The 23593-nt window shown below is 33.4% G+C and overlaps 1 pseudogene; it reads right to left on the reverse strand.

Moving 5' to 3' along the window:
- Positions 1-4964: 4964 nt before the first annotated feature.
- The window catches only part of LOC112624369, a 100270-nt pseudogene continuing 81641 nt past the window's right edge, over positions 4965-23593 (reverse strand).

The following is a 23593-nucleotide window of genomic DNA, read 5'->3' on the forward strand; positions in this document are numbered from 1 at the left end:
TTCGTAATAACCTATTAATAACTCTTTGTCAGATGGTAACCAGTTGGCAGAATTTTATGCAGAGAATAGGCATGATATGATTGATATTTTAATCAAAAAATCCTGGTATGTTGAAAATAGACTAGATTTATTTTGTTTTTGTTTTGTTTTTCAGTGGTGGGCTTGATAGAAGGCAGAAAGTTCACTTGTGAGGCTGTTGCAATAATCCAGGTGAAAGATAATGATGGCACAGGTCAAGATTTTAGTTCTGAGCTGTTGGAAAGAGAACTACCATTAGCAGAAACAAACAAGCAAACAAATCTATTAAAAGAACATGTTTGGAGGCAATGGCAGTAGAATGATCAGGAGCTCACTTTCAAACATAGTAAATTATATATGTATATTTTAATATCAGCAAAGATGCCAAGGGTACAGTTGTATATATGAGGCTGGACTGCAGGGAAAGGAAGATTGTAAATATAAGATTTGGAAGTATTACCATATAAATGACACTGAATGGGCTTCAAGATAATTAGCATAATAGTAAGGAGAAAAGGCCCAAATACAGTCATGCATCATTAAACAAGGATACACTCTGAGAAATGCATCTTTAGGCAATTTTGTTGTTGTGTGAACATCACGTGGGGTTCTTACACAATGCTAGATCGTATAGCCTACTGCTCACCTAGGTTGTATGGTATACCCTGTTGCACCTAGGCTAAAAACCTATGCAGCATGTTTCTGCACTGAATACTGTAGGCAATTGTATTCCAATGGTAAGTATTTGTGTATCTAAACATAGCAAAGATAATGGGTTGCACAATGACATTATGGTGGTTATGATGTCACTAGATGATAGAAATTTTTCACCTCCATTATAATTTTATGCATCCATCATTTTATATACAGCCCATTATTGATCAAAATGTCATTATAAAGTGCATTAACTCCCAGTGAGTAACAAAAATTGGATTGTGAGATGAGGAGAAACCAGTTATGGGATTGAGATTATCTTTTGAGAAAGAAGGAAAACCAGGGGAGTGTGATGTCCTCAGAGTAACAAATGTGACAAATGCTAACAGATCAAGTAAATGAGGACTGAGAAATAACCATGGAATTATCTTACTGGAAGTCACTGATGACCTCGATAAAAACCATTTTGGTTAAGTAGTAACAATGAAGTCTTGCTGGTAGGAGTTCAGTAGAGAATAGTGGAAGAAAAACTGGGAATCATGGGTATAGACAAGGAGATAAGTGGATCAGTATTTGAGAAATTCAAGGTTAAGAGGCTATTTAAAAATGTGAGAAACAACAGTATGTTTATATATTTATAGGAAAGTTCTAGTAGAAAGGGAATGGTTGAGAGAAAAAGAAAAATCACTAAAAGACTTTGGAAGATAGGGAAAAGATCTAGTTCGTAGGTAGGAAGGTGAAAGATGTGCACAGGATAAAGTTGAAAATATGAGTTCAAGTGCAAGTGGGTTATTAGGAATTGTAGTGGGGGTTGTAGAAAGTCTCTTCTGACTTCCTCCTTCTTCTCAGTGAACTAGGCAGTAAGGTGCTTTATTAAGACAGCCCTAGAAAATTAACACAGTAAATCATAGTAAGAGCAAAGTTGTGGCAATACTGGAACATTAGTCAAAAGACAGGAAGTAATGGCTGGAGAGCCCAATGACTGAGTGTTGGACTTGCAAGTGGAGATGTTGATGAAGATCATTAGATGAAAAAACTTACAGGAACTGAGATGCCAGAAAATGGCAGATAATGGATTGTCTTTTAAATCATCAAGAACTATGACAGCACCAATGTTGGAGAAAGTGATGGGAAATCAGAAAGTAAAAGATTAAGTTGATACCGGGAACTGATCAGAGAGCTTTTATATGGCAAGTAGGAGCAAAAATAGAGGAATGGCTAGCACGATCTGATGATATAAGATTTAAAGCTGATATCATTATGTATGTTTAAACCTTTATTCAACTGATGTCATACTATATGCATTCTTCTTAGAAATGGATTTTTATGTAGCCTTACAGTTGACATTTATCCACATAAGTATATGTTCATTAATTCCTACTGCATAGTATTCCATTATATAACTACGGAAAATGTATCCATTCCCCTGTTAGTAAATGTTTAGTTTTTTCCAATTCTTGATATTACAAACCAAGTTGTTTTTCATTGACTTTTGTTTTTATCTTGCTATACTTATAGTTATGTCTCAATTATTTAAAAATTAAACCTACTATCTTTTTGTGATAAGTCCTTTTGGAAATTTTATATTATTAACACATATAAACAGCATTTTGTAAATTTTTTAGTATTAATCTAACATTTTTTCATAATTATCTCCGTATTTCTACATTTTTACAAGTACTATTATTGTTATTATTTTACTATTTGAATTTAATACATATTCTTGTTTTCTTTTTAAAAAATGTACTTGAAATTGCAAATTTCTGTGGCTTTTGCTGCATTTCACAAGTATTGATAAGTATACATATCATACATTTTTTTCATTCAGTTTTTCATATTTTTTTTAATATCAGTGACCTCTACTTTGAATTCTACTTAAACTCGTAACTTGAAGAATGTTATGTAAGTTCAATTTAATGTTTTCTTTTGCCCCTTATATCCCGCTTCTTTCTCTGAGCTTTATTTCTCCATTGTTAAAATTCATCTTCTCTTAATTATTTTAGCAATGTTAAAGCCTCTCTTAAAAAATAATTTTAAGTAATTACTGAATTACAGATATTTAGATACAAGATTACAAGGTCTGACTAATGATTTTTAGTATTAATGACTTTTATCTGTAATAAATATATAATACAGTCTAATTATACATTAATATTTTATGCAATTAATACTTGGTCAACCTTTTTTATTTCTTGAATTTCAAAATTTCTTAGTCATTGAGTTTTAGATATGATTATTTTAAATAAAATTTTGTTATTTTATCAAAGCTGATATTTCCTATATTTAAACAGGTAGATTTATATTTAGATTTAGTTCAACTATCTTATTCTGTGTCTTGTATTTCTGGTCCTCATGGTTTCTTTTCTTTGTTTGTAATTCCATTTTTGCTTCTCTAAAATTACTAGAAATTTTTATATAATTTTTTTCACTTACAATTTCAAATGTTACATTTCACATTTTTTGTACTTATAAACTTTTTTTTAACCTTTTTATAGAAGTATATCACTCTTCCATGTACCACTTCACAAATTTTCAGAATGTGACCACGCTCATGGAACCTGTCCCAATATAAAGAAATAGAATATCATGAATATCCCAGGAAACCCTTAGTGTGCCCTACAGTTACTATCACCATCTGCTTAAATTTCTCTGTAGTATGTCAGATAGTTTTCTTAGATCCACCTCTCAGGTCAATAATTCTCTGGTTGGCTCTTCCTAATCTTCTTAGTCTGTTCATTGAGTATGATAGACAAAGGTATGCATCCAGGTGAATGGGCCATGGGGTGCCTAGATTAAACATTTTTCCTGGCTATGTCTGTGAGGGTGTTTGCAAATGAAATTAGAATTTAAGTTGGTGGATTGAGTAAAATAGATTACCTTTCCCAACATTGTTGGGTATCATTTAATCCTCTGAAGGCCTGAATAAAACAGAAGGTAAAGAAAGGAGGAATCTACCCCTTTTGTTTTTCTGCCGCACTACTTGAACTGGGACATCTAATATCATATTCTGCCCTTGAACTGGGATTTATATCATTGACTTCCCCAGTGCTAAGGCCTTCAGACTCAGACTGCATTACACAACTAGCTTTCCTAGGTCTCCAGCTTGTAGATAGCAGATCATGAGACTTCTCAGTTTCTATAATTACATGAGCCAATTCCTCATAGTAAATATAAATAATATATAACAATATGTATATTATAAAATGTATATAATTCTATTTTGTTATCCCATCAATAAACTTCAGCATATTTAGTTAGAAGTTTTTCTCTGTTTTCATATTTATAATGCTTTAATGCCTAATTCTGTTTATTTCCATCTACTAACATTCTAATCATATCATGTAATCCAGTTGTGTGAGTTTATTTTCAGCATTAACTTTTTTATTTTTCTCTGATTTTATTATTTCAGTTTCCTTATTACTGATAAGGATATATGGATTACAACAGTCCTGGAATGATTTTAGACAGAAAAAAAAAAAATAAATGTAGACATGTTTGGGCCCTAAGGCATTTTTTTTTTTATACTTGCCTTCCCTTCTTCCCTCCTTTATACCTAAGACCCTAAACAGAGCAAAAAAATTAAGGCCAAATCTCTTTGTATGTATGTAGAGTTTTTCTAGGTCACTTTTCATAAATGGAGAAAAACTATGAAAAGATTTTCATGCATATTTTAATGCAGGATTAGAAAATTCACTTTACCCACCTGCAACAGCCTGAGGCTGTCTCTCTGGTTTTCCTGGGTGAATGACAAGCCTACACCCAGCCTTTCATGCCAAAATACAGGGTAAAATTTACTGTGGGCTGCAGTGCTATCGGCTCTCACCATGTTGACTTTTATTATATTATGTGCTTTTTGAATCTTTCTTTTATTATTTGGTGTTTAGTTAGAGCTTACTTTGAAGGTTTTGTTTCATCTATGATCTCATGTTCATAGCAGAAGGGAAACTATCTGAATCAGGTCATCATGGTTTTAAATAGAAGAAAGCAGTGTAAATGTTTAACCAAGTTCTCCTATTAAAAACAACCAGCAGCTGGACTCCCCACATCTGTGCCTCCACTCTTATTCTCAATCTTCATATTTCAACTTTTTCTTTTGCATGGTTAGTGTTTTACTCTTTGAAAAATGCTTCTAAAACATCACACTAAGTCAAGCTGAAAGGTAAAATTTAAAATAGTTTTTAAAGCATAAGCCATAACATACGTAATGACTGTTCAGTCTACAGAATCTTGACCTTAGAGCTTATGACACACCCACTTGGTAGTAGCACCCAGGTTTTCCAAATAGCCAGTCATCATTTTTCTTTTGTTTGCATAGACTTCTCATTAGCTGCTTTCTGCTTTTGTCGTATGATCTCAGGGTTCTTCTGCTTTCACTGAGAGGTAGTCAAGCTATTGTCTTTTCTTTTCCCCTTACTATTTTCCTGGGTTTTCTCCATGTTTTTTACTGGTGTGCAAGTTCTCATTGATTTCCATGGATGCCGACCACTGATAGAGCCTGGATGAAAGCGATTAGGGAAAAGCAACAGCTCCCTGGCACGATAGGCTACCGTCACCACCATCTTCCTTTCTGTTTCTACATTTATCAGCTAGCTTTTGTTTTCTCCCCTAAGACAACCTGTGTGGGGAAAACTTTCTCAAACCATGGGCTTCCTCTGCTCTCATGTCACAACAATCAACACAGAAGACTTCCGTGACAAAGTGTAGAGGGGAGTTTCCCCACACACCAAGCAGTGGACACCAGATGAGTGTCCTCCTATTCAATTCCAACACTGTCTATCTGGAGATAGCATCATATCCCACAGGGTGGGGCTCAGTCCCCAAAACTGCCCCTCGCTCACCAGTCACAAATCTAGGCCTCTGAAATTCTGACCAACTGGCATCAGGCATTGGGGTTCCCATGACTCCCTGTTTTCGTTCAATTAATTTGCTAGAACAGCTCACAGAACTGAGGGAAACAATTGCTTACATTTGCTGGTTTTGCAAAGGGTATTGATGGAGAGTTGCATAGGGCAGGCATGTCGAAAATGGTGTGGAGCTTCCATGCCCTCCCCGGGTATGCCACCCTCCAGAAATCTCCATGTGTTCACCTATCTGGAAGCCAACTTAACCCAATCCTCTTGGGATTTTATGGAAGTTTCAGGACAGCAGTATTCCTTCCCCCCTAGAATATAGGGCAGGACCCTCTCTGAGAAAATTCTTAAGACCCATGATCAGAAAGGCCAGGGAAGAGTAGAGTCCTGCCTGGGGCAGGTGAGAGAAAGGTAGAAGAAAAGAGGGCAGGAGAAGGTCAGAAGCCTGCCCCCAAGGTCTAACACACCCAACATTATAACAAAAGACTAATAAGGGTTATGGAAGTTGTGAGTCAGGAACCTAGGATGAAAGCCAATATTTATCATGACACCACAAAACCAAATCTATCTAATCTCATCATTTGTACGTGACAGTTCTTCCATTTCATTCAATATCCTCCTAACACTAAAATTCTTTCCTGAGCTTATAATTCCCAGAAATACTTTCACTAACTTCAGGTATAGGAAAATCATTTTATAACTCTATTTTTAAAATATTTTATATTTAAATGATGATTTAAAATAGCCTGTTCTGCAAGACATAATTGCTCTGTTAAAAAAAAAAAAAAGGTAGAAGAAAAAAAAAGACCTAGCATGCTATAAAATTTTAATAACACCAAATAAGATGGTACTTGTTGGAAAATAAAGTATGCACAACTGTAAGGGGACATAAAGCTATCATGAAAACTGCAGCTTTGCCACAATCCTTGATTAGCTCAAGTAACACTGTGGAGTTTCCTTCAAAGTCAATTCTTTGCTACCAGATAGAGACGTTCTTGTTTCTTGTTAGATATCCTAGACCATAATTTAATCCATTAGTCAGCAAAGAGTGGAATCATTCCCATACGTACTCCAAATATTCTCTTTCATTTCTTTTGGTTCTATGCTACAAGTCAATACTTTCCCTAGATGATTTATTCAGGCTTTTTCATTTTATGCTTCAAGACAAACTACATTTATTAAAAGTGAGGCTTTGGGTTGTACAACATTGCGAATGTACAAAATGCCACTTAATTGTACACTTTACAATGACTGATTTTATGCTGTGTGAATTTCACCACAATAAAAACATGAGATTTTCTCACCAGCAGTGTTGATAAAGCAGCACCAATTTCTGTTTATGAATCAAGTACACTGGTGATCTCGTCCTTGCTTTGGTTCAAACACAGAAATAACAACATCTGAGAGACTTTTCCTGACATCCCTAACATTTGTACCCAGTCTTCCTTAAGCCTTCTGGAGCATTGAAAATGAAAATGACAGTCTTCCTCTTTAACGTTTCTTTTGCAATTTTGTTTGTGTTAATGTTCTTCTGATCTAATTTTCTTCCTATCTTTCTGATTCAAGTTTTGTTTGCTGGTTTTAATTTTTCCACCTACCCTTTTGATGTTAAAATTTCATGTAGTCAATAGACTTTTTCTCTTGCAGTTCTACGTTAAGTTTTTGTGCAACTGAAGCTCACACAACACTTCAATGTACATCTACCGCTCTGCTACACCTCAGACTAATGCAGTAAATTGCATGCATTCTTTCTTGCTACCAACAGGCTGCTGAATGTTTCTAGATTACATCATTTTGTTTTGAAGAGTACCATGTTCATTTTCTCCAATCTCAACTGTGCTCTCAGTTATTTCTACGTCTTCAGTCAACCTCACCTAAACTTCTAAATATTTTCTCCAGGAAAACTGAATTAATGTAAATTCTACAAAAAATGGCCATATTAGTCATTCTATAAATACATTGTCAGAATTAATGAATTAACACCTAGATCTTACTTCATATTTGGCATCTATATTTTAATTCATTCTTCCCTGCTCTATATTTCTTACAAAGATGTATTTGTTCAATGATTCATGGATGCAGTAGGTAAATTTTGTATTACAAAATAGTCTGTTCATTTTTCCCTGCTTCCTTCAGTAAGCTTTAACTGTGAAACAGCTTAATTGCTACTGACAATGATTTGTTAGCTGTATAAAAGCCCCCTTTAGACCAATGTCAATGTTTGTTAATCTAACTTTACTTTTTTGAAGGAAAATTACTGGTATTAAATGTACACTCATGGAAGGAAGTAATGTTGTAATCAGTTCTGTGGATTCAATTAACTAGGGTGTTAATTAATAATACTGTTTGTTTGAAAGAAAATAATTTGTACCTGAATATTTCCATTTGGCTACCTAAAGATCTTTTAAGGGATTATCTGACCATTAGGATGCTTATTATCTTGATAAAATACCCTAGTTGGGTGATTACAAAATAATGTAATGAGATCTTTCTTAAACTCAAGTATTTTATACAATATCATAAATAAAATTCTTCCTTACTGATGAATCAATACTATGTGATATCAAAATGATAAAGTTATAGCCCTATTCAATGTCTCTTTTTTCATATAATTTTAAATTAATATCTCTCTGGTCCTATCATTTTTGTAAAAATATACCTTTATAATTAACTTATTTAAAATGATTTACCACTTCTATTATTGAAATATAGTACATTTGCTACTTTATTAACATCATTGTCATTTTATCCAAACTTCTGCCAGTTTGATGCTGTTTCTAAAATGACTCAAATATTCTGCATTCAAGCCATCCTATTTTCTTGACGACTTTGCTGAATAAATTATCTTTATCTACATGTTTCTTATCTTTTTTCTTTTCACAGGCAACTGAAATTAATTAAAAGAAAAATAGACATGCTTTATACTTTCTATCTTTAATTCAAACTATACTTGCTAGAGGCTGATGATTTAGTTCAGAGCTTCTACAAGACAATGAGTAAAACTGAGCCCAAACACCATAGCAATGCCAAGAGAGAAGCTTTCTCTCACTAACTGCCTTAGTCCATTCACGCACTGCTATAAAGAAATAAGTAAAACTGGGTAATTCATAAAGAAAAGAGGTTTAATCCACTCAGTTCCATAGGCTGTACAGGAAGCATGACTGGGGAAGACTCAGGAAACTTACAATCATGGCGGAAGGCAAAGGGGAAGCAGGCACATCTTAAGTGGCCAGAGGAGGAGGAAAAGCACCAAGGGGAGGTGCTACACACTTTTAAACAACCAGATCTCAAGGGATCTCACTATCATGAGTACAGCAAGGGAGAAATCTGCCCCCATAATCCAATCATCTACTACCAGGTCCCTCCACATCAATGGGGATCACAATTCAACATGAGATTTGGATGGGGATACAGAGCCAAACCTTACTAGTAATCACCACTCTAGGTTTTTTGTTTTGTCTTGTTTTGCTTTGTTCTGTTTTTGTTTTTTTGCAAGAAGTTGGTTTATTCTCATACCTTCAGCTGCCTTGGCCAAGTCTTTGAAATAACTCCTTTTATCATTGATAAGTTAAGTAGTGAATTCAGTAAAGCAACGATTTAGCAGAAAACAAATGCACATATTATTTCACAATTTGGAACAAGAAGAAAAAAATACATGAGAAAAAGAAAAACATCATAAAATTCAATATCTTTTGCTCTATGCTAGGGAATCTTTATTTCCTCTTATTTCACAGCCATTCACTATACTCACCATTCACTGAGTTATCTCACCCTGGATTTCCTAGTCTCGTATAAATCTACAAAACAATGCACTATTTTCTTGATCACTTTTGCATTTCAACTAAGTAGGATGTTTCTATAATATACCAATATATTTGTATTATAAAGATCTATGGCTATACCCACCCCTACCTGGTTTCAATAGCATTTACTTTCTATGCAGTCTTTTATAAAATTCCACTTGGGAAATCATTTCTATTAACATATTTTTATCAACAAGAGGAGGTTGTTCACACATATAAGTAACCTTGAATTCATTAATATAAACTTGTAATAAGGCAGTATAATTAAAATAATAGGATGAGTTCAAATTCTAGCTTCAGTATTCAGCATCTGAATGAGATTTTCAGGTTATTTGACTTCCCTAAACCGAAAATTCCACAAACTCCATGGGATATCATCTGTAAAACACTTTAAAGAAGTTGTGCAGTTCACAGCCTTGGAAGTACTACCTTGCATATGGCAACCTTTCAATGATAGAGAGATACTGGTATTATTAGCTTTATGCTCATCTCCCTTAGTTGAACAACTTTAAAATCTTTTAAACTATAAGATTTCATAAGTCACAACAACTTCAGTTAATCCATTTTCTGCTCCCATTCATTTTAAGTACTCTGTGTAACAAGTAGCATCAAAATTTGACACACAACTCATTTTAACGTCAAAATTTTTTAAAAAATTACAAATCTGAGACATACCTTTTATATAATACCATGTGAAAAATGAGGAATAATTAGCTATCTAATTCATTGGTATGGATCTATGAAGCTATGATTAATAATTTTAACTTCATATGGTAATATTCTTCTCCAATAATACTTTATAGCTTCAAAACCATTTAGAACAGAGAATGTAAAGGTACAACAGAAATCTGCTAAGCATAACTTCATTACTCTAATTCATCATAATTAACACACAATTTTAAATAATTAACTTACCCTTGTTCAGCCTCAGTTTTTTTTCTTGAGCATTTTACATTAGAGACAATATGATATGCACCACAGAGAAACTGAGAAAAGTTTTTACTGAAGACACATTTAATTCCAGCTCAACAGAAGAAAGTCAAAAGTAAAGGCACAATGTTAACTATTAGCGTGGAGTTGCTCACCATCCTTTGTACTTCTAAGTTGTCTTTCAAAAGTGTAAGATTGAAAGGAGGTTAGAGTATGGTCTCTGATTTGTAGTATTTGTTCTGAATTGTCTGGAATTCTATTTGTTTTCTTGCCTAGTGCTGACATGGGTTTGATGGCTTTAAGTTTTTTGTCATTGTCCCCACAGGATTCTTTCCTTATCAGCTCTTGGCAGATTGCAACCATTTAAGGAAAAACTTCTTTACTGGCTATCAACCTTATTTTCATAGCTTCTTATTTCTCAGTGTCAAATGTATTGTGTACATTAAAAAAAAGTGCAATCATCCATGCCAGGCAATTGTAAGTAGAATTGTATTTTAAGTTATACAGCAAATGAAATTGACCTTGGTAAGCCTCATGACTTATCAGAAATATGGCCATTCCTTCAATTCGAGTTTTATTCACAGAATGCAAGAGCTAAGCTTAAAGAAGGTATACTGTTTTAAGATGAGAAAGTCACAGCTATTTCTTAAGAATAATGGCATTTGTGCCATCTTCGGTAGATGACAGTGTGCTATTTTATTTGAACAACATGACAAGTGTCTAGTATTCTTTCATGTTCTGCAGAGGTAATTTCCAAACTCTGGTCTTTTGCCAAGCAGCAGTGGCACCGGCAGGGTAGTCATTGAAAATTCAAAATTTCAGACCCCACCCCTCAGAAGTACTGAATTTTGGGGTGGGACTCAGCTGTCTGGTTGGTTTTAAACAGCTCTCCAGGTGGTTCTGGTGCACACTAAAGTTTGGGAACGACTAGGATAAGCTATAAACCAAAATTACATGCAAGATGAATTTATGTACTTTAGTTACCATTTATTTTTGTAACCACCCTGGTTATAAAACTAGCTCTGTGAAAATAAATAAATAAATAGTCACAGAACATTGTGATTGGGAGAAAACTAGTAAATTATACCTTGAAAATTCGAAGCCCACCAGCTCCTCGTAGGCTATAAAAAGTCCACCAAGGAAGAAAAAAACTGAAATGACATAATACATAGAGTAAACAGCAAAGTGAAACGTTAAAAGGAGGACATCAAAAGTCAGAAAGAAAATAACCCCAGTCCCAAACCTTGCAATGTTCCCTTTGCCTCACTGATAGTCATAAACAATTCAGTAATTTAATACCGAACAACACAAGCATTTGCTACATGTACGTTGGATATATTTTCTACAACACAGTATATGAAAACAGTGAATCCATTCACCATTATTAAAAAAAAAAGTATTCACTGCCCAGCAATTTCTTGAGAAAATATTGCTAGATTTAATATCTTTATAAATAAGACTGAAAAGTGGAGAGCTCCTCAGAACTTAATAGTTGAGACAGAATAAGGGAATTGGAAAAAAAATGCATTTTGTCTTCAGTCATTCGCATGACAGCAGTTTTATTTTAAAAGGTTTCTTGCTGAAACTAGAAAAGCTTTGAAGAGAAACAATAAGAATCTTCATTTTGAAATCAGCTAAGCAAGAGTGAAAATTCTGCCAAGTGGACTGGCTGCATGTCAGGATCATTGTAAAAATAAGTTGTGGTGAACTCAGGCCTGAGTCAAAGGCGATGGCCACAAAGGGCAGGATAATGGCTGAGTGATGGAGATCGCATTCCATTCCCATCACTATGAAAATAGAAAGCAAATACAAAGAATGAAATTTTAATGTGGCTTGAAAATTAAAAGCAGTTCAGTGAGAGAATGGAAGGTTTGGTCTTTCTTCACCAAGAAAGGATATACAAAATAGTGTATCATTTTTCTTCAAATTCATGAATCATCAACTACGCATGCTACCAATTGCATCGTGATCATTTTATTGACCTGTGTAATTTTTAAAATGAAAATTAATACAAAGAATTAGAGTACATCACCTCATTCAAATATTTTAAAAACCTTACATCCTTATAATATCTATTTTACAATGAAGGGTCCTCTTTATTTTCAGATGGCCAAATTTTGAAAACAAGATTTCATTTGGAGACAAACATAACATGACTTTCAAAGAACAATCTTCAACACATAGAGCTTTTCAAATCCTCAAGTCTCACGTGATAGTTTTTCCTATGTATAATTAATAACAAACTGTCTCAAAACAGTTTTGTTCATCTAATGCTTATGCAAACTTAAAGAACATATTCTGCTATTGGCCACTGCATTTCCTACTTATTGGTAATTTCTCTATCAGATTAATTTGTATTGTTTTATGAAAGCAATTTAGATATTAATCTAAATATGAGAAAATATATCTGGAGCTCACTACTTAAACACATGGTATCAATTGCTATTTTTCTACTTGAAACCAAATTAATACAAATAATGCATCTATTCTACCCACTAAAGAATGACTTTCTATACAAACAGTCTTGAAAATGATAATGTTTTAGAATCATTAAAAAAAATACTGAAATGCTATTTAGTTCAATTCCCATTGCACAGATAAGAAAACTGAATATCGAATTACAGTAATATGTCCTATATCACTTAGTGGCTGAAATAAGAGCTGAATCAATCCCCAGTATATTTTAAACTCTTTAGGGAATGACACTTTATTTTTTTTAACCGTTAAATTATACTGGGCACATAGTCTAGTGCCTTGCACATATATTTACCAGATAATTTTTAATAAATGATCTCCAATTTAGGCCTTTTTTCTCAAATAGAAAACTAGGAATGCTATAATAATATTCATAAAATCTTGACTTATATTTCATCTCAATGAAATTTGAACTTCTCCAATATATAAGAATAATACCATATTTGTTGTTTGGGTCTCAGAACACAGTATAGAAAATGTTTAATAAATGAAGTTGAATTAATGAATATATAAAAATAATATATCAATTAAAATAATATTGATGAATACATATTAGTAGTAATTAATGGATATTATATTAATCAATTAACTAATAGTTGAATGACTATGTAGAAATATATATTACATGTATATTATGTAATTTGTGTACATATATGTATATATGTTTAAAAGAAAGCAAACTATGAAACCAGATGTGATTATTAATTTCTCTGTCATCTTAGCAATACTATAGTACAGTTATTTAATCAAATAATCTAAGTGTTGCTATGAAGGTATTTTGTAGATGTAGTTAACATTTATAATCAATTCACTTTAAGTAAAGAAGGGTACCCTAGATAATGTGGGTGGGCCTTGTCCAATCAGTTGAAGACCATAAGAGCAAAAGCTGAGGTTTCCCAGAGAACAAGAATTTCTGCCTCTAAACTATAACACAGAAATTCTGCCTGCATTTCCAGACTACTGGCCTGCCTGATAGATTTTCAACTTGTCAGCCCCATGATCATATGAGCCTAGTCTTTAAAATAATGCATTTTTAAAATAATGTATACATTCCTTGAAATAATACAAAAGAATATGTATATTCTATCGTTCTGTTTCTCTGGAAAACCCTAAATATTATACCAGAATCATAAAATCAACTTGAGAAATATCTGATACCTCCTTCTACTAGTTTTATTAGACTATCATTGCCTTCTTCACATTAGGCATTCTAAACTATTTAGCAATACACAATTAGAAAACATAAAATATATAATATTTTGCTGATTAGTTGGTATATTTGTCCATTTCACACTGCTGTAAATAACTTCCTGAGACCCAGTGATTTACAAAGAAAAGAGATTTAACTGACTCACATTTCCCCACGGCTGCAGAGGCCTCAGGAAACTTAAAATCAAGGTGTAAGGCACTTCTTACATGCCGGCAGGTGAGAGAGAGAGCGTGCACAAGAAAAACTGCCACTTTTAAAACCATCAGATCTCCTGAGACTCACTCACTATTAGTAGAACAGAATAGGGTAAACCACTCCCATAATTCAATCACCTCCCACCAGGATCCTCCCTTGAGACACAGGGATTACAATTCAAAATGAAATTTGGGTGGGGACCCAGAGCCAAACCATATCAGTTGGCCAAAAATGTGTGTAACCGGCCGGGCGCGGTGGCTCACGCCTGTAATCCCAGCACTTTGGGAGGCCGAGGCGGGTGGATCACAAGGTCAGGAGATCGAGACCATGGTGAAATCCCGTCTCTACTAAAAAAAATAGAAAAAATTAGCCGGGCGCAGCGGCGGGCGCCTGTAGTCCCAGCTACTCAGGAGGCTGAGGCAGGAGAATGGCGTGAACCCGGGAGGCGGAGCTTGCAGTGAGCCGAGATTGCGCCACTGCACTCCAGCCTGGGCAACAGAGCAAGACTCCGTCTCAAAAAAAAAAAAAAATGTGTGTAACCTCATCTCTTTCTTTTCTCTCTTTTGAAGGAAACATTCATAGTCATAGCCAGGATTTTTATTAGGTCATGATTTGTATGAAAATATTAGGATCCTTCAACATGCAAACATGATTTTACACATTCCCACTTTTTGACCTGCTCCAAATATTTAATACCTTGAATATAATCACCTACTTTTCTGTGGTGTGGCTATAACATGTGACAGAGATAAAACAATGTTTTATGACATATTCCATTCCAAATTAAAACATTTATATTTACCTGAGTTATATTTTAAAAAACAAACAAAAAGACAAATTTGTTTAAACCAGACATCTGCACTAGTTATTTTACTCCCCGGTAAGTATATGTTTTGAGAAAAGCTTTAACTGAAACCATCTGTTGATGACTCATTCACTCTTGAATCATCGAAAATATCTTTTCTCCAATTTACACCAATGCATAACAAAACGTCTTTCAAAATTTTTGAACTACATTTTTTCATTAAAAACAGAAAGCTAAGCAAAGAAGTAACAAAAAAAAAAAAAAAAAAAAAAGAATGGATTAGGTACAAGTCAGAGTTCCAAACACTAATTTTCACTTGTTTTTAAGTGAGATTCATATTAACCCACTTTTGTTTAAATGTTGAGGCTTTCTGTTGATTTCACTGTGATGAAAGCCTGGCTGATGCAGTAGACCATTATACTTGAAAAAATTCCTCACATATATTTTAAAAGCTCATACCTTGCAGTGTATACCTAAAATCCCACAGTAAGTAGAGGATAGATAGATCTGCAAAACCAAAGCCCACTGTATTAATTTTCTTTTGCTGCAAAACAAACTACCACAGGTTTAGCAGCTTAAAACAACACACATTTTATTATCTTGCAGTTTCTGTGGTCAGGAACATGGCTTAGCTGAGTACTTTTGCTCAGGGTCTCATAAGGCTAGTGTGGAGGTGTTAGGTGGACTGTTTTTCATTTGGAATCTTGACTGGGAAAGAATCCACTTCCAAGCTCTTTCTTTTAGCAGAATTCATTTCCTTATGGCTTCATGACTGAGAGTCCCAGCATTTTTGCTGGCTATCAACTTGAGGGGGTTTTCCTGTCCTAGAGACCACCCACAGCTCCTAAAAACCAACAGTAGCTCCTTGCCACATAGGCTCCCCCAAACTGATTGCTGACTTCATCAGGTAGATAGGTGAATCTCTATTTCATTTTGCCATGATACATCATACCTTACCCTTACATAAGGTAAAGTAATCACAGAACCGACCTTCTATCACCTTATCATTTTTGCCATGTATATACATATTATATATGTATTATATATTATATATAAATGAACATGTGTGTATATATATTATATACATGATAATATATAATATATATATATTGTTCATTTCTATTGGTTAGAAATAAATTTTAAAAGTTTTAAGTCTCACACCCACTCAAGGGGGAAGGATTACACAGAGGCATAGACACCAGGAGAGGGGAACCACTGAGATTTGCCTGAAGGTCTGTCTATCACACCTAAACTCGGCATACACTTTTCCTGCGAGATTTCAAATATTCTCAGAGGCTTCAAGCAGTCATATATTGACAATTTATTTTTACCAAATGCACAAATAAAAACACATGGAAAAAAAAAATGTAGCTGATAATCTCATTGGTTCAAAGTGAAATTCCAAATGCCCGATTCTGCGATGGCTCTTTCTATTTGAGTCTTATTTGTGTATTTTTAATTTTGAGAAAATCATTATTATTATTTATACCACCAAAGTGTTATCCTCACTGTACATCATGACCCAAATCAACTAATATTTTATAATTTAATTTATTTATTTATTAAAACGCGTATTAAATCTTACATCATTATCCCTGCTCTCTTGTGGTCTTTAGCTTTTCATTGGAAAGAGAATTGTATATAAATTTTCATTTTAACATATACAAGTTAAAAACAAGTTATTCTTATTTTTTTAAGAAATATAATTTAGAGTTCCTCCATTTATTAAAATTTGCAATGTCCTTAGGTACACATAAAGCTTCACAGTAGTATGCTATATTCTTAAATTCAAAATAATTATTATGAATCCTGATATTTGTAAAGCAATCAATAGCCAAATCTCTGTGTGAGTTAGGAATTAAGTCATGTATGTATGTGCTCATTACATTCCCTGAGATATACAGACAAAAATGTCTCCAAATGTTGCCAAATATTCCCTGGATGGACAGAGGGAGTAAAATGACCATAATAGAGAAATAATGTTTTATGGAAAATTTAAATAATATTTAAGTGGTCAAAACCTTTCATGTACAATCAAAGGACAGTGGGTCAGAAAGAGACTGAAGAACAATTAATGTATTCACTGTTACCAGACAGGTTAATACTCTAATCTATCAAAATGAACAAAGTGATACACTGTTGCAAATAATATTAGCACGAATTACCATTGGGTCTAAATTCTGTGTAATCAAAAGAATCTTGTTGGAGGATTACTATTTCTTTCCAGGAAGTAGCATAACATGGAATAAGATTATTATAGCCAACAATGGTTCACTTACTTTGATTCATCAGTCTCTTTTCCTAAACAGTAGTGAAAAATGTCAAACTATCATTCTCTGCAGTATTCCACAACTTTTATTTTCCTTTCCAATAGTGAACGTTTGTTATTCATATTTATTGATTACTAGGTTCTAGGCACTCCTCCAAGTACTTTAGAGGAACTGTCTCTTTTCATGATCACAGTGAGCCTATGAGGTAGTTATTATTATTAAACTCATTTTTCAGATTATGAAACTGAAGCTCAGAAAGTTAATGGGAGTTGCCAAGGTCAGAGAGTACTCAGGTAGTCTGACTTTCCTTCCGCTGCCTTTGTCCCTTATTCTGTTCTACATGTCCGCTTCATACTGAAATAAAATAACTCAATACATTACATTGTCATTATCTAACTCAAGTTTAGAAAAATTACTTTTGTGATCCAGCGCCAGGTAACAAAAAGTGGAAGATATTTAAGAGATTATTTCAACAATCAAAGTATAATAAAATTAATGCATTTAACTACAATAATCACAACGGATTAAGTACTAGAAGACTAATAAAAGGTAAAGAAAAAATTTCAGAACATGATAAATTCTGGAAGAAAGGTATCTTGAAAAAGTAATATCATTAATTGCAGATGCAGATAAACAGATAAATAATATATGCAAAGAACTCAGCTAAATAATTTACAAAGGTGATTCTTTTCTAGTAAAAAACACACCCAGCATTTTTCTGATGGAGAAATTGAAAACTGAAGAGACTAAAGACACCTTATCAAAGTAAAAACTAGTAAAGAGCAGAATCAGCACTCAATGCCAGATTTGTTGGCTCCAAGTCATGCCATGATGTAATCACTAAAATATACTGAGATACTGTACCAGAAGGGCAAGCAATTTGGGGAGAGATAATGAACTTGGATTGGGACATCCTCTTTCAATATATGTGAACACACATACATAGACACATACCCACCCCTGCATACACATACTCAGAAACAATATTTTAATTCAAATTTTTTTAGAGATCATTAGATTCATATAGTTTTAAAATATAATAGAATCTATGTACAGCATTACCAGTTACCCCAAACTATAACATGTTTCAAAACTGTAGTATATGATAACCAAGATACTGATAAAACCCACCAATTCACCAAATTTTCCAGTTTTACCTGTGTTTGTCTCTTCTGTGTGTATTTAGCTATATACAGTGTTAGACTTTCATAAGTTTATGTATCCACCAGCACAGAAGAGTTGTATCACTACATATATCCCTCATGTTGCTCTTTTGTAACTAAAACAGTTTCCTCAGATCCTCTAACCAGTCCTTCACCCCAAGCACTAATCATTTTTCTACTTCTAAAATTCTAAAATAACATTTTTTAAATGTCACATACATAAAATCATATGATATTATTCTTTTAAGATGTTTTTCCTCAGTATAACATCCTAGAGATTAATCCAAATGGTAGAATGAATAACATTTTCCTCCTTTTCATTGATGAGTAGTACATGGAATATAGTTACTACAACGTTTCAAACATTCATCTATTGAAGGACACCTGGACTCCATCTTCATTCAGTATAGACAAAAACTGTAAAGAGCCCATTTTGGTCTATATTGAATACAGCTCCTATGAACATTTGTGCACAGGTTTTTATGTGAACATATGTTTCAATTTCTCTGGAATAAATTCTGGAGAGTGCAATTGCTGGGTCATATGGTAATTGCATACTTTTATAAGAAACTGTCAAACTATTTTCCATTGAATCTGTACTGGTTTGCAGTCAAATGATCAATCCATGAGTGCTCCAGTTTATCTACAACATCATCAATATTAGGTGTTACCATTTTTTCTTTCCATTGGCCATTCTGTTATGTGTGTAGTAATATTTCATTGTGAGTTTAATTGGAATTTCTCTATTGGCTAGTGACATTTGAATATATTTCCAAACACTTATTCATCATCTGTGTATTCCCTTTGGTGTAACGTCCATGTTTTTTGTTCATAAAATATCTAAATAGATAATAATAGTTCAAAAAGTATCTAAATAGATATTTTTCATTTTGTTCTGTTTTTGACATGGAGTCTCGCTCTGTCACCCAGGCTAGAGTGCACTGGTGCGATCTCAGCTAACTGCAACCTCCACCTCCCGGGTTCAAGCGATTCTCCTGCCTCAGCCTCCCTAGTAGCTGGGACTACAGGCATGTGCTACCATACCTGGTTAATTTTATTGTTGTTGTTCAGTAGAGATGCGGTTTCACCGTGTTAGCCACGATGGTCTCAATCTCCATACCTCGTGATCCGTCCACCTTGGCCTCCCAAAGTGATGGGATTACAGGAATGAGTCACCACACCCTGCTATAGATAGTTTTAAGTGTTCTTTACATGTTTCAGTTAATAGTCCTTTTCTTACGTCGTTTGCAAATAGTCTTCCCACTCTGTAGTCTTTATATTTTCTTCACATGACTTTTGCAGGGCAAACAATTTAATTTGTAGAGCAAAATTTTACTTTTCATGAGATTTAATTTGTCAATTATTTTTAATGAATTGTACTTTGGTGTCAAATCTAAGAATTTTTTGAGTAGTATCATATTGCAAATTTTTTTCTCTCAATTCTTTAAAAAAGTATTATACCTTAAAAATTTTAAACTTAATTGTATGGCATCTATTCTGAGCTACATTTCCCATAAGTGGTCCTCCCTTCGTAGCCTTCCAAAGTACTAGGTTAATAGGCATGAGCTACCACACCTAGCCTGTTTGCTTGTTTGTTGGTTGGTTGGTTTGTCCGTGAGATAGATATCCATAGATATCCAATTTTTCCAGTAGCATTTGTAGAAAAGGTTATTCTCCATTAAATTGCTCTTGCATCTTTTTCAGAATCAACTGAGCATATGTGGGTCTATTTGCAGGTGCTCTGTTCTGTTTCATTGATCTGTCTTGATTACCGTAGCTATATGGTAATCTTGAATACCAGGTAGATTGATGTCTCACTTTAATCTTCCTTCTTGGGACTGTTTTAGCTTTTCTAGAGCCTAGGCCTTTCTATGAAAATTTCAGAGGGAGCTTGGCAATCTCTATAGAATCACTTACTAGAGATTTGATAGGAAGTGCATTAAACATATATAAATGTGATGAGAGTTGATACTTTTACTATATTGAGTTCTCCAGTTCAATGAGCATGATATATTTCCCCAAGTATTTAGGTCATCTTTGACTGATTTCATCAGCATTTTTAATTTTCAGCATACAGATACTGTAAGTGTTTAATTAAATATATAACTATTTTATTTTCTTTGGAGAAATTTTAAATATCATTGTTTTAAATTTTGGTTTTCATATTCTCATTGTTAGTATACAGAAATGTGATTGGCTTTTATACATTTATGTTGTGTCCTGTCACCTTCCTCCACGTACTTATTGGTTCCAGGAGTTTGTTATAGATTCCTTAGGATTTTTTATGTAGATAAGTATGCCATTGGTCAGTTTTTGTACTCTTATTTTGTTTTCACTTTCCAATCTTCATGTATTTTATTTATTATTTTCTTTTCTTATTGCAGTGACTATAATTTTCAATACTATATTTTATAAATGGTATAAAAGCAGAGGCATTTTGGTTTTTTGCCAATATTGGGGGAAAATATTCAGTCATTTACTCTTAGGTATGGTGTTGGCTACCAGATCCTTTAGATGCTCTTTATTCAAGCCTAGGCAATTCTCCTCTCTTCCTTGTTTTCTGAGGGATTTTTATGAAAATGAATTAGGGTAGAATGGAAATAGGTTCATAAAAAGCTTTTCCTACAACAATTGATATAATCATTATGCTTTTCTTCATTAGTCTGTTAATAAGGTAAACTACATCGACTGATTTTTAAAATATTTAAACCAGGCTTGAATAACAAGAATATATCCCGTGTAATCAAGTCATGTAATTATTTGTATACATTTTTGTATTCAGTGTGTTATTATTTTGTTACTTTTTTTACGTCTAAATTAATGAGGAATATTGGTCTGTAATTTTCAATTTTTGTAACAACTTTATGTAATTTTGGAATCAAAGTATATCACTGACTTTGTAAAATGAGTTGGAAGGCATTTCCACCTCTTTTTTTTTTTTTTTTTTTGAGACGGAGTCTCGCTCTGCCGCCCAGGCTGGAGTGCAGTGGCCGGATCTCAGCTCACTGCAAGCTCCGCCTCCCGGGTTCCCGCCATTCTCCTGCCTCAGCCTCCCGAGTAGCTGGGACTACAGGCGCCCGCCACCTCGCCCGGCTAGTTTTTTTTTTTCTGTATTTTTTAGTAGAGACGGGGTTTCACCGTGTCGGCAGGATGGTCTCGATCTCCTGACCTTGTGATCCGCCCGTCTCGGCCTCCCAAAGTGCTGGGATTACAGGCTTGAGCCACCGCGCCCGGCCATTTCCACCTCTTGTATCTTCTTAAAGACAATTTGTAAAATCGGTGTTCATTATTCTTTTAAATATTTAGTAGAATTCTTCAATGAAATTAACTGAGCCAAGGTATTTCTTTTTGGGGAATTTTAAATTACAAATCAAATTAAATAATGGTTATGAGGCTACTATATATATTTTATCAAGAGTTTTTATGTAGTTTTCAGATTTTGAGGAGTTGACTCATTCTGTTTGAATAGTTAAATTTATGAGTGTAGAGTTGTTTTTAGTATTCCCGGATCATTCTTTTAATGACAGAAGGGTCTGTAGTTTCATTGCTTGTTTTATACCTAATTTTGAGAATTTGTGTCTTTTTTCTTTTTCTTTTGTCAATATTATTGGAATTTCATCCATTTGATTACTTACTTCTAAGAATAAGCTTTTTGTCTTATTTATTCTATTATTTTTCTATTATCATTGCTATGGACTTCTGCATTTATCTTTATTATTCCCTTCCTTATAGTTGTTTTAAGTTTATTTTTCCCTTTTTCTTATTTATTGACAGAGGAACTTATATTTTTGACTTCAGATTTTTCTTTGGTTTAAATGTAAGCATTACGTGCCATAAATTTTCCTTCCACTTCTGTTTAATGGAACCCCACACATTTTTATAAGTTGCATTTTCATTTCATTTAGTTACCTATATTTTTCAAAATTGCTTTGAAATCTCATCTTTGACCATGAATTATATAGAAATTCATTGTTTAATTTATATCTTTGTAGATATTTTCTTGTTGTAGTTCTGCTTAACTTCTTGTTGGATTCCATTATACTGACTATTTTATTATTGTATGATATCCTTATTTCTCTTAAGTAATTTTCTTTGCTCCAAAGTCTACATTATTGTATTTAATACAGGCACTCTAATTTTTAGCTAATATTTGTAAGGTATATCTTGTTCCACTCCTTTACTTTCAACCTACCCATGTCCCTAAAAGTGAGATTCTTGTAATCTACATATAGTTGAATTGTAATTTTTTAAATTCACTCTGCCAATCTCTCCTTTGGTTGGTGTGTATAGACTACTTCTATTGAAAGTAATTATTGATACATTAGAGCTTAGATCTACCATTTTATAATTATCTTTCTGTATTATTTTGCTCTCATTTCTTTGTTACACTTATCGTTCTGTACATTACTCGAACTTATAGTTAGGATTGTGGTATCATTAAATTAGTCTTTTTCACTCTTTTTGTATAGTTCTTGTACTGATTGAGTGGCATATTAAAATATACAAATATGACTTTCACACTCTACTTGTATTAACATTTTACAACTTCAAATGGACTATGACCACATTATTTCCATTTTTGTCTCTTTCCTTTCCCAACTTTTAAATATTATTGTCTTATTTTTCATATAATATTATAATTTTAGCTTTAATAATGAAAATGTTTTATAAAGCTTCTGAGGAATACTCTATATTTTCTACCCATATTTCTTCTTTTTCTATTTTTTTTTCCTTCTTAATGTTCCAGATTTTCTTATTATTGTTTTCTTTTGTTTTAAGAGCCTTACTTAGCTCATCTTTATGGGTAAATCTGTTAGTGTCAAACGTATTTATTTTTTCTTCAGCTAATAATGTCTTTATTTAAGCTTTATTCAAGAGAATCATTTATCTGTATACAGAATGCACAATTTCCACATTTTTTTAGCATTTAAAATATATTGTATCACTGCTTTCTGTTCTTCACAAATTCAGACAACAAATACACAGTTTTTAAAGTTGAAGTTCTTCTATAGGTAGTGTTTTGTTTTTCTCAGAGTAGATTCAAGATTATTTTCTATGCTTTTAGTTTTCAGAAGTTTAATTAATATGCGTCTTAGGTTGAATTTGAGGGGTTTATCTTGTTTCCAATTTTCTGAACTTCTTGAATCTATAGGTTTGTATCTTTCATCACTTTAGGGAGTTTTCAGCTATTATTTATTCAAATACTCTGTAATCTCAGCT

Source organism: Theropithecus gelada, chromosome 5, assembly GCF_003255815.1.
Source record: "Theropithecus gelada isolate Dixy chromosome 5, Tgel_1.0, whole genome shotgun sequence".
Lineage (NCBI taxonomy): Eukaryota > Metazoa > Chordata > Mammalia > Primates > Cercopithecidae > Theropithecus > Theropithecus gelada.